Genomic DNA, 15119 nt, shown 5'->3' on the forward strand with positions numbered 1-15119 from the left:
AATGTCTCTGCTTTTGAATATGCTATCTAGGTTGGTCATAACTTTCCTTCCAAGGAGTAAGTGTCTTTTAATTTCATGGCTGCAGTCACCATCTGGAGTGATTTTGGAGCCCAGAAAAACAAAGTCTGACACTGTTTCCACTGTTTCCCCATCTATTTCCCATGCAGTGATGGGACCAGATGCCATGATCTCCATTTTCTAAATTTTGAGCTTTAAGCCAACTTTTTCACTCTCCTCTTTCACTTTCATCAAGACGCTTTTAGTTCCTCTTCACTTTCTGCCATAAGGGTGGTGTCATCTGCATATCTGAGGTTATTGATATTTCTCCCGGCAATCTTGACTCCAGCTTCTGCTTCTTCCAGCCCAGCGTTTCTCATGATGTACTGTGCATATAAGGTAAATAAGCAGGGTGACAATATACAGCCTTGACGTACTCCTTTCCCTATTTGGAACCAGTCTGTTGTTCCATGTCCAGTTCTAACTGTTGCTTCCTGCACATAGGTTTCTCAAGAGGCAGGTCAGGTGGTCTGGTATTCCCATCTCTTTCAGAATTGTCCACAGTTTATTGTGATCCACACAGTCAAAGGCTTTGGCATAGTCAATAAAGCAGAAATAGATGTTTTCCTGGAACTCTCTTGCTTTTTCCGTGATCCAGTGGATGTTGGCAATTTGATCTCTGGTTCCTCTGCCTTTTCTAAAACCAGCTTGAACATCTGGAAGTTCACGGTTCATGTATTGCTGAAGCCTGGCTTGGAGAATTTTGAGCATTACTTTACTAGCATGTGAGATGAGTGCAATTGTGCGGTAGTTTGAGCATTCTTTGGCATTGCCTTTCTTTGGGATTGGGATGAAAACTGACCTTTTCCAGTCCTGTGGCCACTGCTGAGTTTTCCAAATTTTCTGCCATATTGAGTGCAGCACTTTTACAGCATCATCTTTCAGGATTTGAAATAGCTCAACTGGAATTCCATCACGTCCACTGGCTTTATTCATAGTGATGCTTTCTAAGGCCCACTTGACTTCACATTCCAGGATGTCTGGCTCTAGGTGAGTGATCACACCATCATGATTATCTGGGTCGTGAAGATCTTTTTTGTACAGTTCTTCTGTGTATACTTGCCACCTCTTCTTAATATCTTCTGCTTCTGTTAGGTTTATACCATTTCTGTCCTTTATTGAGCCCATCTTTGCATGAAATGTTCCCTTGGTATCTCTCATTTTCTTGAAGAGATCTCTAGTCTTTCCCATTCTATTGTTTTCCTCTATTTCTTTGCATTGATCACTGAGGAAGGCTTTCGTATCTCTTCTTGCTGTTCTTTGGAACTCTGCATTCAGATGCTTATGTCTTTCCTTTTCTCCTTTACTTTTCTCTTCTCTTCTTTTCACAGCTATTTGTAAGGCCTCCTCAGCCAGCCATTTTACTTTTTTGCATTTCTTTCCATGGGGATAGTCTTGATCCCTGTCTCCTGTACAATGTCACGAACCTCCATTCATAGTTCATCAGGCACTCTGTCTATCCAATCTAGTCCCTTAAATCTATTTCTCACTTCCACTGTATAATCATAATACATTTGATTTAGCTCATACCTGAATGTTCTAGTGGTTTTCCCTACCTTCTTCAATTTCAGTGTATATTTGGCAATAAGGAGTTCATGATCTGGGCCACAGTCAGCTCCCAGTCTTGTTTTTGCTGAGTATATAGAGCTTCTCCATCTTTGGCTGCAAAGAATATAATCAATTTGATTTCAGTGTTGACCATCTGGTGATGTCCATGTGTAGAGTCTCCTCTTGTGTTGTTGGAAGAGGTTTCTCTTACCTTGGATGAGGGGTATCTCCTCTTGACCCTCCTGCGCCTGCACAGCCCTCACTCCTTGGACGTTGGGCTTCTCCGCTTGAGTAAACAATCTATGAAATGTGAATTGTAAAAAGTGTTTTTGTATAAAAAAGTAGAATATTCCAAAACATAAAATTGTTATATGTTGTTCGTTGAAAATTCAAAAATATTGTCACATAGATAAACAGATTACCCAGAAGTCCTTCTTTCAAAGTCAACTACTGTTATCATTTTGAAAATTTTTACAGATATTTTGTTATAAATGAATTAGAATGTAATTCTGATCCCATAGTTACACATTATATAAATTCTTCATAAAAATATTTTAATATTTATATGATGGCCCACTGTGTTGCTTTGTCATACAAATACATCCATTTACCCAATGTTGGGCATTTAGGTTGAAATCAGATTGATTATATTCTTTGCAGCCAAAGATGGAGAAGCTCTATACAGTCAGCAAAAACATGACTGGGAGCTGACTGTGGCCCAGATCATGAGCTCCTTATTGCCAAATACACACTGAAATTGAAGAAAGTAAGGAAAACCACTAGACCATTCAGGTATGACCTAAATCAAATCCCTTATTATTATACAGTGGAAGGGACAAATAGATTTAAGGGATTAGATCTGATAGACAGAGTGCTTGATGAACTATGGGCGGATTGTACAGGAGGCAGTGATCAAGACCATCCCCAAGAAAAAGAAATGCAAAATGGTTCTCTGTGGAGGCTATACAAATAGCTGAGAAAAGAAGAGAAGGGAAAGGTAAAGGAGAAAAGAAAAGATATACCCATTTGAATGCAGAGTTCCAAGGAATAGCAAGGAGAGATAAGAAAGCCTTCCTCATTGATCAATGCAAAGAAAAGGAGGAAAACAATAGAATGAGAAAGACTAGAGATCTCTTCAAGAAAATGAGAGATACCAAAGGAACATTTCATGCAAAGATGGGCACAATAAAGGACAGAAATGGTATGGACCTAACAGAAGCAGAAGAGATTAAGAAGAGGTGGCAAGAATACTAGAAGAACTATACAAAAAAAGAGCTTCATGACCCAGATAACCACAATGGTGGGATCACTTACTTAGAGCCAGATATCTTGGAATGTGAAGTCAAGTGGGCCTTAGGAAGCATCACTATGAACAAAGCTAGTGGAAGTGATGGAATTCTAGTTGAGCTCTTTCGAGTCCTAAAAGATGATGCTATGAGAGTGTTGCAGTCGATATGCCAGCAAATTTGGAAAACTCAGCAGTGGCCACAGGACTGGAAAAGGTCAGTTTTCATTCGAATCCTAAGGAAGGGCAATGCCAAAGAATGTTCAAATTACTGCACAATTGTATTCATCTAACACTCTCTAGCAAAGTAATGCTCAAAATTCTCCAACTGAGGCTTCAACAGTACATGAACTGAGAACTTCCAAGTGTTCAAGCTGAATTTAGAAAAGGAAGAGGAACCAGATGTCAAATTTCCAACATCTGCTGGATCATAGAGAAAGTAACAGAGTTCTAGAAAAACATCTACTTCTGCTTTATTGACTACTCCAAAGCCTTTGATTGTGCGAATCACAACAAACTGTGGAAAATTCTTCAAGAGATGGGAATACCACAACACCTTACCTGCCTCCTGAGAAATCGGTATGCAGGTCAAAAAGCAACAGAATCAGACATGGAACAACAGACTGGTTCCAAATCGGGAAAGGAGTACATCAAGGCTGTATATGGTCACCCTGCTTAGTTAGCTTATATGCAGAGTACATATGTGAAATGGTGGGCTGCGTGAAGCACAAACTGGAGTCAAGATTGCTGAAAGAAATATCAATAAACTCAGATATGCAGATGACACCACCCTTATGGCAGAAAGTGAAGTAGAACTAAAGAGACTCTTGATGAAAGTGAAAGAGAAGAGTGAAAAACCTGGCTTAAAATTTAACATTCTATGAACAACCCAAATAAAAGCACTGAAATTGAACCTGTGATAAAAAATCTCCCAGAAAACAAAAGCCCAGGACCAGATGGCTTCACAGGAGAATTCTATCAAACGTTTAGAGAAGCACTAATGCCTATCCTTCTAAAACTCTTTCAAAAAATTGCAGAGGAAGGAACACTTCCAAACTCATTCTACAAGGCCACCATCACCCCGATACCAAAACCAAAGACAACATGAAAAAAGAAAACTACAGGCCAATATCACTGATGAACACACATGCAAAATCCTCAATAAAATTTTAGCAAACAGAATTCAGCAACACATCTAAATGCTCATACACCATGATCAAGTTGGGTTTATTCCAGGGATGCAAGGATTCTTCAATATATGCAAATCAATGTGATATACCATATTAACAAGTTGAAAGATAAAAACCATATGATAATCTCAATAGATGCCGAAAAAGCCTTTGACAAAACTCAGCACCCATTTATGATTAAAACTCTTAAAAAACAGGCATAGAAGGAATCTACCTCAAATAGTAAAGGCCATATATGATAACCCCACAGCAAACATTATTCTCAATGGTGAAAAACTGAAAGCATTCCCCCTAAGATCAGGAACAAGACACGGGTGTCTAATTTCCCTACTATTACTCAGCATAGTTCTGGAAGTCCTAGCTACAGTAATCAGAGAAGAAAAAGAAATAAAAGGAATCCAGACTGGAAAAGAAGAAGTAAAGCTCTCCCTGTTTGCAGATGACACGATACTGTACATAAAAAACCCTAAATATAGTGTTAGAAAATTACTAGAGCTAATCATTGAATTTAGCAAAGTCTCAGGATACAAAATCAATACACAGAAATCACTTGCATTTTTATATACTAACAATGAAAAATCAGAAAGAGAAATTAAGGAATCAATCCCATTCACCATTGCAACAAAAAGAATAAAACATCTAGGAATAAACTTATGTAAGGAGACAAAAGAACTGTACACAGAAAATTATAAGACACTGATGAAAGAAATCAAAGATGACATAAACAGGTGGAGAGGTATTCCATGTTCCTGAGTAGGAAGAATCAATATTGTGAAAATGACTATACTACCAAATGCAATCTACAGATTCAATGAGATCCCTATCAAATTACCAATGACATTTTTCACAGAACTAGAACAAAAAATTTCACAATTCATATGGAAACACAAAAGACCCAGAATAGCCAAAGCAGTCCTGAGAAAGAAGAGTGGAGCTGGAGGAATCCACATTCCTGACTTCAGATTATACTACAAAGCTACGGTCATCAAGACTGTATGGTACTGGCACAAAAACAGATATATAGACCAATGGAGCAAGATAGAAAACCCAGAAATAAACCCATGCACCTATGGGTACCTTATTTTTGACAAAGGAGGCAAGAATATACAATAGGGAAAAGACAGACTCTTCAATAAATGGTGCTGGAGAAACTGGACAGCTCCATGTAAAAGAATAAAATTACAACACTTCCTAACACCAAACACAAAGATAAACTCAAAATGGATTAAAGACTTAAATGTAAGACCAGAAACTATAAAACTCTAGAGGAAAACATAGGCAAAACACTCGATGATAAGTCAAAGCAAGATCCTCTATGATTCATCTCCTAGAGTAACAGAAATAAAAACAAAAGTAAACAAGTGGGACCTGATTAAACTTAAAAGTTTTGCACAGCAAAGGGAACTATAAGCAACGTGAAAAGACAACCCTCAGAATGAGAGAAAATAATAGCAAATGAAACAACTGAAAAAGGGTTAATTTCCAAAATATACAAGCAGCTTGTACAACTCAATACCACAAAAACAAAACAACTCAATCAAAAAGTGGGGAAAAGACCTAAACAGACATTTCTCCAAAGAAGACATATAGATGGCTAACAAGTACATGAAAAGATGCTCAACATCCCTCATTATTAGAGAAAGCAAATCAAAACTACAATAAGATATCATCTCACACCAGTCAGAATGGCCATCATCAAATAGTCTACAAACAATAGATGCTGGAGAGGGTGTGGAGAGAAGGGAACCCTCTTACACTGTTGGTGGGAGTGTAAACTGATACAGCCACTAAGGAAGATGTATGTGGAATCCTTAAAAAATTAGGAATAAAACCACCATATGACCCAGCAATCCCATTCCTAGGCATATATCCTGAGGAAATCAAAATTGAAAGAGACACATGTATCCCATTGTTCATTGCAGCACTATTTACAATAGCTAGAACATGGAAGCAAATTAGATGTCCATCGAAAATGGATGGTTAAAGAAGTTGTGGTACATATACACAGTGGGATATTACTCAGCCACAAAACGGAATGCCTTTGAATCAGTTCTAATGAGGTGGATGAACCTAGAGCCTATTACACAGTGTGAAGTGAGTCAGAAATAGAAAGATAAATATCATATTCTAATGCATATATAGGGAATCTAGAAAAATGGTACTGAAGAATTTACAGGGTGGCAATGGAGAAACAGACATACAGTATAGACTTATGGACATGGGGAAAGGGAGGAGAGGGTGAGATGTACGGAAAGAGTAACATGGAGACTCACATTACCATATGTAAAATAGATTAGATCAGTCGCTCAGTCGTGTCCGACTCTTTGCGACCCGATGAATCACAGCACGCCAGGCTCCCTGTCCATCACCAACTCCCGGAGTTCACTCAGACTCATGTCCATTGAGTCAGTGATGCCATCCAGCCATCTCATCCTCTGTCATCCCTTTCTCCTCTTGCCCCCAATCGCTCCCAGCATCAGAGTCTTTTCCAATGAGTCAATTCTTCGCATGAGGTGGCCAAAGTACTGGAGTTTCAGCTTTAGCATCATTCCTTCCAAAGAAATCCCAGGGCTCATCTCCTTCAGAATGGACTGGCTGGATCTCCTTGCAGTCCAAGGGACTCTCAAGAGTCTTCTCCAACACAACAGTTCAAAAGCATCAATTCTTCAGTGCTCAGCCTTCTTCACAGTCCAACTCTCACATCCATACATGACCACAGGAAAAACCATAGCCTTGACTAGACGAACCTTTGTTGGCAAAGTAATGTCTCTGCTTTTGGATATGCTATCTAGGTTGGTCATAACTTTCCTTCCAAGGAGTAAGCGTCTTTTAATTTCATGGCTGCAGTCACCATCTGCAGTGATTTTGGAGCCCAGAAAAAGAAAGTCTGACACTGTTTCCGCTGTTTTCCCATCTATTTCCCATGAAATGATGGGACCGGATGCGATGATCTTCGTTTTCTGAATGTTGAGCTTTAAGCCAACTTTTTCACTCTCCTCTTTCACTTTCATCAAGAGGCTTTTTAGTTCCTCTTCACTTTCTGCCATAAGGGTGGTATCATCTGCATATCTGAGGTTATTGATATTTCTCCCAGCAATCTTGATTCCAGCTTGTGTTTCTTCCAGTCCAGCGTTTCTCATGATGTACTCTGCATAGAAGTTAAATAAACAGGGTGACAATATACAGCCTTGACGTACTCCTTTTCCTATTTGGAACCAGTCTGTTGTTCCATGTCCAGTTCTAACTGTTGCTTCCTGACATGCATACAGATTTCTCAAGAGGCAGATCAGGTGGCCTGGTATTCTCATCTCTTTCAGAATTTTCCACAGTTTCTTGTGATCCACACAGTCAAAGGCTTTGGCATAGTCAATAAAGCAGAAATAGATGTTTTTCTGGAACTCTTGCTTTTTCCATGATCCAGCGGATGTTGGCAATTTGATCTCTGGTTCCTCTACCTTTTCTAAAACCAGCTTGAACATCAGGAAGTTCACGGTTCACCTATTGCTAAAGCCTGGCTTGGAGAATTTTGAGCATTATTTTACTAGCATGTGAGATGAGTGCAATTGTGCGGTAGTTTGAGCATTCTTTGGCATTGCCTTTCTTTGGGATTGGAATGAACTGACCTTTTCCAGTCCTGTGGCCACTGCTGAGTTTTCCAAATTTTATGCCATATTGAGTGCAGCACTTTCACAGCATCATCTTTCAGGATTTGGAATAGCTCAACTGGAATTCCATCACCTCCACTAGCTTTGTTCCTAGTGATGCTTTCTAAGGCCCACTTGACTTCACCTTCCAGGATGTCTGGCTCTAGGTCAGTGATCACACCATCGTGATTATTTGGGTCGTGAAGATCTTTTTTCTGCAGTTCTTCTGTGTATTCTTGCCATCTCTTCTTAATATCTTCTGCTTCTGTTAGGTCCATACCATTTCTGTCCTTTATCGAGCCCATCTTTGCATGAAATGTTCCTTTGGTATCTCTGATTTTCTTGAAGAGATCTCTAGTCTTTCCCATTCTATTGTTTTCCTCTATTTCTTTGCATTGATCACTGAGGAAGGCTTTCTTATCTCTTCTTGCTATTCTTTGGAACTCTGCATTCAGATGTTTATATCTTTCCTTTCCTCCTTTGCTTTTCACTTCTCTTCTTTTCATAACTATTTGTAAGGCTTCCCCAGACAGCCATTTTGCTTTTTTGCATTTCTTTTCCATGGCCAATAGGAATTTGCTGTGTGGCTCAGGAAACTCAAACAGGAACTCTGTATCAACCTAGAGGGGTGAGATGGGGTGGAAGATGGGAGGGAGGTTTAAGAGGGAGGGGATATATGTATAACTCTGGCTGATTCATGTTGAGATTTGACAGGAAGCAGTAAAATTCGGTAAATCAATTATCCTTCAATTAAAAAATAAATAAGATTTTTTAAAACGTCAACATTCAAAAAATGAAGATCATGGCATCTGGTCCCTTCACTTCATGGCAAATAGATGGGAAACAATGGAAACAGTGAGAGACTTTATTTTCAGGCCTCCAAAGTCACTACACATGATGACTGCAGCCATGAAATTAAAAGACGCTTGCTCCTTGGAAGAAAAGCTAGGACCAACCTAGACAGCATATTAAAAAGCTGAGACATTATTTTGCCAACAAAGGTCCGTCTAGACAAAGCTATTGTTTTTCCAGTAGTCATGTATGGATGTGAGAGTTGGGCTATAAAGAAGGCTGAACACTGAAGAATTGATGCTTTTTAACTGTGGTGTTGGAGATGACTCTTGAGAGTCCCTTGGACTGCAAGGAGATCCAACCAGTCCATTCCTAAAGGAAATCAGTCCTGAATATTCATTGGAAGAACTGATGCTGAAGCTGAAACTCCAATACTCTGGCTACCCGATGTGAAGACCTGATTCGTTTGAAAAGACCCTGATGCTGGGAAAGATTGAAGGCGGGAGGAGAAGGGGATGACACAGGATGAAATGTTTGGATGACATCACCGACAAGATGGACATGAGTTTGAGCAAGCTCCAGGAGTTGGTGATGGACAGGGAAGCCTGGTGTGTTGCAGTCCACGGGGTCACAAAGAGTCAGACATGACTGAGCGGCTGAACTGAACTGAACCTGAAGATTCCTCACTGAATTTCATTCCAGTTAAAATGTTTCTAAAATTATCTAAGTATAATCATCTTCCACTTCTCTGCTTGTTCCTCCTTTTCCCCTACTTTCTAACAAACAAACCAAAGGTGAGTCACTGACCTATTTGAATCTTTGTTACTAAGACCACTGTGCATAAAATATATATATATATATATATATATATATATATATATATATATATTATTAGAAGGTGAAAAAATACTAAGACCAGCCTCACAGGAAATTACCTTTATGAACTTATTTTCTGGTAAACAGCCTCACAATTGAAATGCCTGAGAATTTCTTAGCAGGGAAGAAAGGTGAAGATTCAGGTATTGCATGAGGGATGAATTAATCACTGCAGGAGAGAACACAGGCTGGAAATGGGTTGAGGATCCCTGACTCTCTGTCACCTCCAAATTATTTAAGTGTAAATAGGTCATCTGAAAGCACATTTAGATTTTCCCAAATGACCACTGTAACTCAGAATATTTTGCTCCCTCTCTGTTCAATTCAATCTAACCATACTTGTTGTTCCAGAATATGTTTCTGAGGTCAGAAGACTTGTAAGAGTTAAACCCTTTGCAGATGCCTTGCTTGTATTTGGGATTCATTTACTCCCAGAACAGGATCTGGCTGATTAGAGCCTCAGATATGTCTGAAGAAAATTCTATGTTACGTGCATCACTGAGATGCCTGCTGCCTCTCTAGGAGGCTATGTGAAAATAGCTTGTGGAGTAATCTTATTTTTGTCTTTTTGTTACCATGAGTTTTCCACAAGAGCTGGCCTTTTCTAAAATGAGGCTGACTAACCATTTACAGGACTAATTGGTATTGTAGGTTGATTGGAATAGTATCTATTTTTATTTTAAAAAGCACATACCGAGAAGCACTTGTTTGGTGGCTTGCTTGTCAAATGAGTTCCCCCCGCCACGGTGCTGTGTGGGAATGTGAGTCTTTATCCCTGCTGGAGATGGGGCCACTGTAACCAGCATCACTCAAGTACATAACCCGACACAAGTTTACAAGTTAGGGCAAGAGAGGACAGGACCCCTGAACCTGAATCTGCCATAGCTGACCTCTGTACCCTGCCACTGGAGTAAATCTCCAAGACAGAGCTCTGGGTGAAGTAGAAAAGAAAAGCTTTAGTGCTTTGCCTGGCAAAGAGGGACACATTGGGTGAATGCCCTCGAAACTGTGTGTCCCCCACCTGGAGGCAGGTAGTGAAGAGTTCCGAGAGGGCACGATCAGCTCGTGGACGTCCTTCTGAGGGCTGGCGGTGAGGTAGGTGGGAGTCAGCATCAGCAGCCTTCTGGCTCCAACCTGCCTGGGGTCTGCAAGCTTTGGGCAGCATACCTCGTTAATTGTGGACTTTTCCCACCTGGAGGGCTTTTCAGTCTCTGCAAAACATCTCAAAGCTGTTGTTGTGTGAGTCCTTTGATAGAGACCTGTGACCCTGCCCCCAGGCTGCACTGTTGTTTCCTACTGTTTCTCCCTTGTCTCCTTATCCCCTCCCTTCACTGATTCACACTGCCCATTGATTCAGTCTGCCCACTGGAAGTCAGGGAAGGTCCTGGAGGCTGAAGGAAGGCTGTTTCCCGTGATTACAGGACCGGGGCCTCAGAAGGGCCTTGTGCCGAGGGCCCTGCTTGGTGTCAACCCTGACCTCTTGTTCTCACACACGTGTCTTCATTACTTTCTCAAGTCAGAGGCTAGGACTAAAACCCATTCGCCAGGCCTTTCCTTTGAGGGGTGATCACCATGAAGGCCAAAGTCATCTACGGAGGCTTCATGGGGAAACTGAGATTGGAATTAGATGTGGCTGTTGCTGTAGGACTGTTGAGGGGATGGGAGGGAATAAAACGAACAAACCTGTCACAATCGGATGAGCCTGAAAGATGGGTGGAATCAGCTAGACGAGAAGCCTGGGACGTGGAGAAGGAGCCTCCAGCAGAGGCTGCTTAGAGAAGCACTGGTAGGTTGTGACCGCTGTTGATCCCCACGGGACCCTCCCCAGCACCCTCGCTTTCAGGTAGACACAGATTTCCTCCCGTCTCTTCTCCCACCTTGACTCTTGAATTTGGACATGGAATCTGATTTGGTCAGTAGGATATCAGCCAACATGACCTTAGTGTATTGGGATTTGTTCTTCGGAATTCAGCCTTTGCCGTGTGACAGAGAAAACCCGTGAGGAGAGAGACCTGACTGGCCCAGTCACCTCAGCCACCCTGAAGGAGGAAACAGACAGAACAGGCTCCATCTTGAAAGCAGGACTCCATCTTGGGCCGGACTGTGGACTTTGAGCTCTATGCCCAGTATCTATGGAAATGACATATCAACTGGAAAACCAGGCTCCCAGTAAAGAATATCCTAATTATCTGTGTAACCGAATTGAATCATACATTCTATTATGCTTATTGGGGTATGACCACAGGCCTATTGATAATTGTCCACTGTCAACTACCTAGGCTTAAGGCATATGAATCACGGGTTCTTTTCCTTTGTTCAGACTAGTTTCCAGGAATTTGGGGAGGTGGGTTTGGGCACATACACTTAGGGTATATAAGGTTTTCACAAAAACTGTTCAGGGTCGTTGGCTAAGAGGAGACTCTGCCTTGGGCCCACTGGTGTAATAAACTGCACTCCACTATCTGCATTGTCCTTCTGAGTGAGTTTGTTTCCCAGAACGCATGGCTACAACAACCGCAGCTGAGCCACCAGATGGGTCAGCGAGGCCAGCCTGCACCAGCCACCCAAGCTAGGGCATTCTGGATGGTCACAGGGGCATGGGGGACCGGACATGACACTTCGGAACCAGCCAGCTGAGACCAAGTGGGTGCTGCCCCAAGGGCTTGTGAGCAGTCAGGTGGCGGCTGTTCTAAGGTACTAAATTTGGGGGTGATTTCTTACACAAAAAGTTAGGTGAGTAAGGTGAAAGATTATGTCTCTGGCTGCTCTTTCTTGGTCACCTGTGTGGGTTCATCATGCTTGGTTTGTTGGTTGGTTTTAGTCGCTAAGTCGTGTCTGACTCCTGCGACCCCATGGACTGTAGCCTACCAGGCTCCTCTGTCCATGGGGATTCTCCAGGCAAGAATACTGGAGTGGGTTGCCATTCCCTTCTCCATGCTTAGCTTTAAAAAAAAAAAAAAAAATATATATATATATATATATATATATATATTTATCTGTTTATTTGGCTGTGCCAGGCCTTAACTGAGGCATGTGGAATCTGCAGTCTTTGCAGCGGGTTCTTTCAGTTGAGGCATGGGGATGTTTAGTCGCCACATTTGAACTCATAGCTGCAGCGTGTGGGATCTAGTTCCCTGGCCAGGGATGGCACCCAGGCCTCCTGCACTGGGAGTGTGGAGTCTTAGCCATTGGGCTGCCAGGGAAGTCCCCATGATCATGCTTGTTGTCGTCGTTGCTAAGTCGTGTCTGACTCTCCACGACCCCATGGACTGTAGCCCACCAGGCCTCTTTGTCCATGGGATTTTCTAGGCAAGAATACTGGAGTGGGTTGCCATTTCCTGCTGCAGGGGATCTTCCCCACCCAGGGATGGATCCTGCGTTTGCTGCACTGGCAGGAGGATTCCTTACTGCTGAGCCACCAGGGAATCGTGCTTAGCTTGATAGTCAATAACCATTGATGATTTTTAAGTCTCAATCCCAGGTCCTCTTTGTTTTCAGTCAGCTCTCCCTCATCACTGCTTTCATCCAGGTCCACAGCTTTTTAAATGCAGTATTGAGCCATGAGTTTGTACCTCCAGTTCAGCCCTCCCCCACCAAGCTCCTGGCTCAGATGTCCACCTCCTGCCTGACACCTCCAATTGGATATTTCACAGGCTCTCAGGCTCAAGATTATCTAAAACATACTCCTGCTTTGGTGTTCACTCAAGGAATACCATGACTGCAGCTGCACAAGGCCGAAATCTCACTCACGGTTCCCCCTTACCCCAGCTTTGAGACAGAACTGATAATTTAAAGTTGTATATATTTACGGGTCCAACTACATGGTTTGCTATATATATATATGTGCACACATACATTGTGAAATGTGTACCATAATCTAGCTAACTACCATGTCCCTCACCTCACAAAGTTCCAATTTCTTTCCTCTTTTCTTTCTTTTTGTGCTGATGGCATTTAAGATTTATCCTCTTAGCAAATTCCAAATAGACAACACAATATCGTCAGCTGCAATCTCACTGTTGCGTGTTACATCCCCGGAACATAACTTCAGGGTCATCCCTGACCCCTCCTTCTCCCCACTTGCCTCTGTTGCCCATTACTAGGTCTTGTTGCTTTTGCCTTCTCAGCACGTCTTAAGCCCACACACTTGTGACCATCTCCACAGCCACCACTCCAGTCCATTCTTCATTATCCCACTCAGACCCCGACTAAGGATGCCTGACTGCCCTCCCTGCATCCAGTCTGTTCCCTGCCCTGCTGCCAGGAATGGCTGTTTCTCAGACATAAGTCTGATCATGTCCGTCCTGAGTTTGAAGCACTCCACTAACTTCCTATAACTCTTGGGATAGAGATCAAAGTAACAGTTGTGGCTGGAAAGGATGTGTAAGTTCGAGGCCCTCCTGAGAGGGCCAGTGATGAGTAATCTGTCTGCTAACGCAGGAGACACGGTTTGATCCTTGAGCCAAGAAGACCCCACTTGCCGTGGAAACACTAGGTCTTTGTGCCACGACTATCGAGCCTGTGCCCCAGAGCCCAGGCGCCACGACTTCGGAGCCCACATCTCACAAGTACTGAAGCCCACATGTCTTACAGCCTGAGCTCCACAGCAGGAGAAGCCTCCACAACGAGGAGCCCACGCCTCACAAGAGAGGAACCCCCACTCGTCACAGCCAGGCTTCCCTTGGTGCAGTAAGGAAGACCCGGCACAGCCAGATAAATAAATAAAATATGCTTAAACAAATGGCTATAATATCTCATATTCCCCTCAGCTATAGAGTACTACTTGCTTCACAACCTACTTAATATTTGGTATTGTCAAGTCGTTTTAATTTTATTCATTCTGGTGGGTGAGTGGTTATCTCACTGTGGTTTTCACATACACTCCCATAATGACTAGTAATGTTGAAGACTTTTTCATGTGCTTATTAGTCATTCATGTACCTTCTTTTTGACGTGTCTCAAGTCTTTTGCCATTTTTATTGGGTCGTTTGTCTTTTTACTATTGATTGCAGGAGTTTCTTATATATTCTCTCAATAAGTTCTATTTATGGTGCCTTACAAATATTTTCTCCAAATCTACTGCTTGCCTCTTTATCTTCTTTTTTAAAATATATTTTTAGGGAATTTTCTGGAGGTCCAGTGGAGAATCCCATGGACAGAGGAGCCTGGTAGGCTGCAGTCCATGGAGTCGCTAAAAGTTGGACACGACTGAGTGTCTTCACTTTCACTTTTCACTTTCATGCACTGGAGAAGGAAATGGCAACCCACTCCAGTGTTCTTGCCTGGATAATCCTAGGGACAGAGGAGCCTGGTGGGCTGCCGTCTATGGGGTTGCACAGAGTTGGACACGACTGAAGTGACTTAGCAGCAGCCAGTAGTTAGGACTTTGCACTCTCACTGCCGAGGGCCTGGGTTCAATCCCTGATTGAGGAACTAAGATCCTCCAAGCCCTTCAACACAACCAAAAACATATGTATATGTATATATTCATATATGTTAGTATATATATTTCAAATTTTACATTTCCCCTAGCCACCTTTTTTGAAATATAACTTGACACACAATGTTTCCCTTAAACATTGTGTAAATTTAACATGTACAGTGCCTTTTCACTTTCTTAATGGTATCTTTTGAAGAGCAGAAGTTCTAAATTTTAATAAACTCAGATTTTCAATATTTTTTCTTTTATGACCAGTGCATCTCATGTCCTAAGAAATCTCTGCCTAT

The sequence above is a fragment of the Bos grunniens genome, chromosome 9 (genome assembly GCF_055505025.1).
Source record: "Bos grunniens cultivar Pamir isolate PY7600 chromosome 9, Bosgru_T2T1.0, whole genome shotgun sequence".
Classification (NCBI taxonomy): Eukaryota; Metazoa; Chordata; class Mammalia; order Artiodactyla; family Bovidae; genus Bos; species Bos grunniens.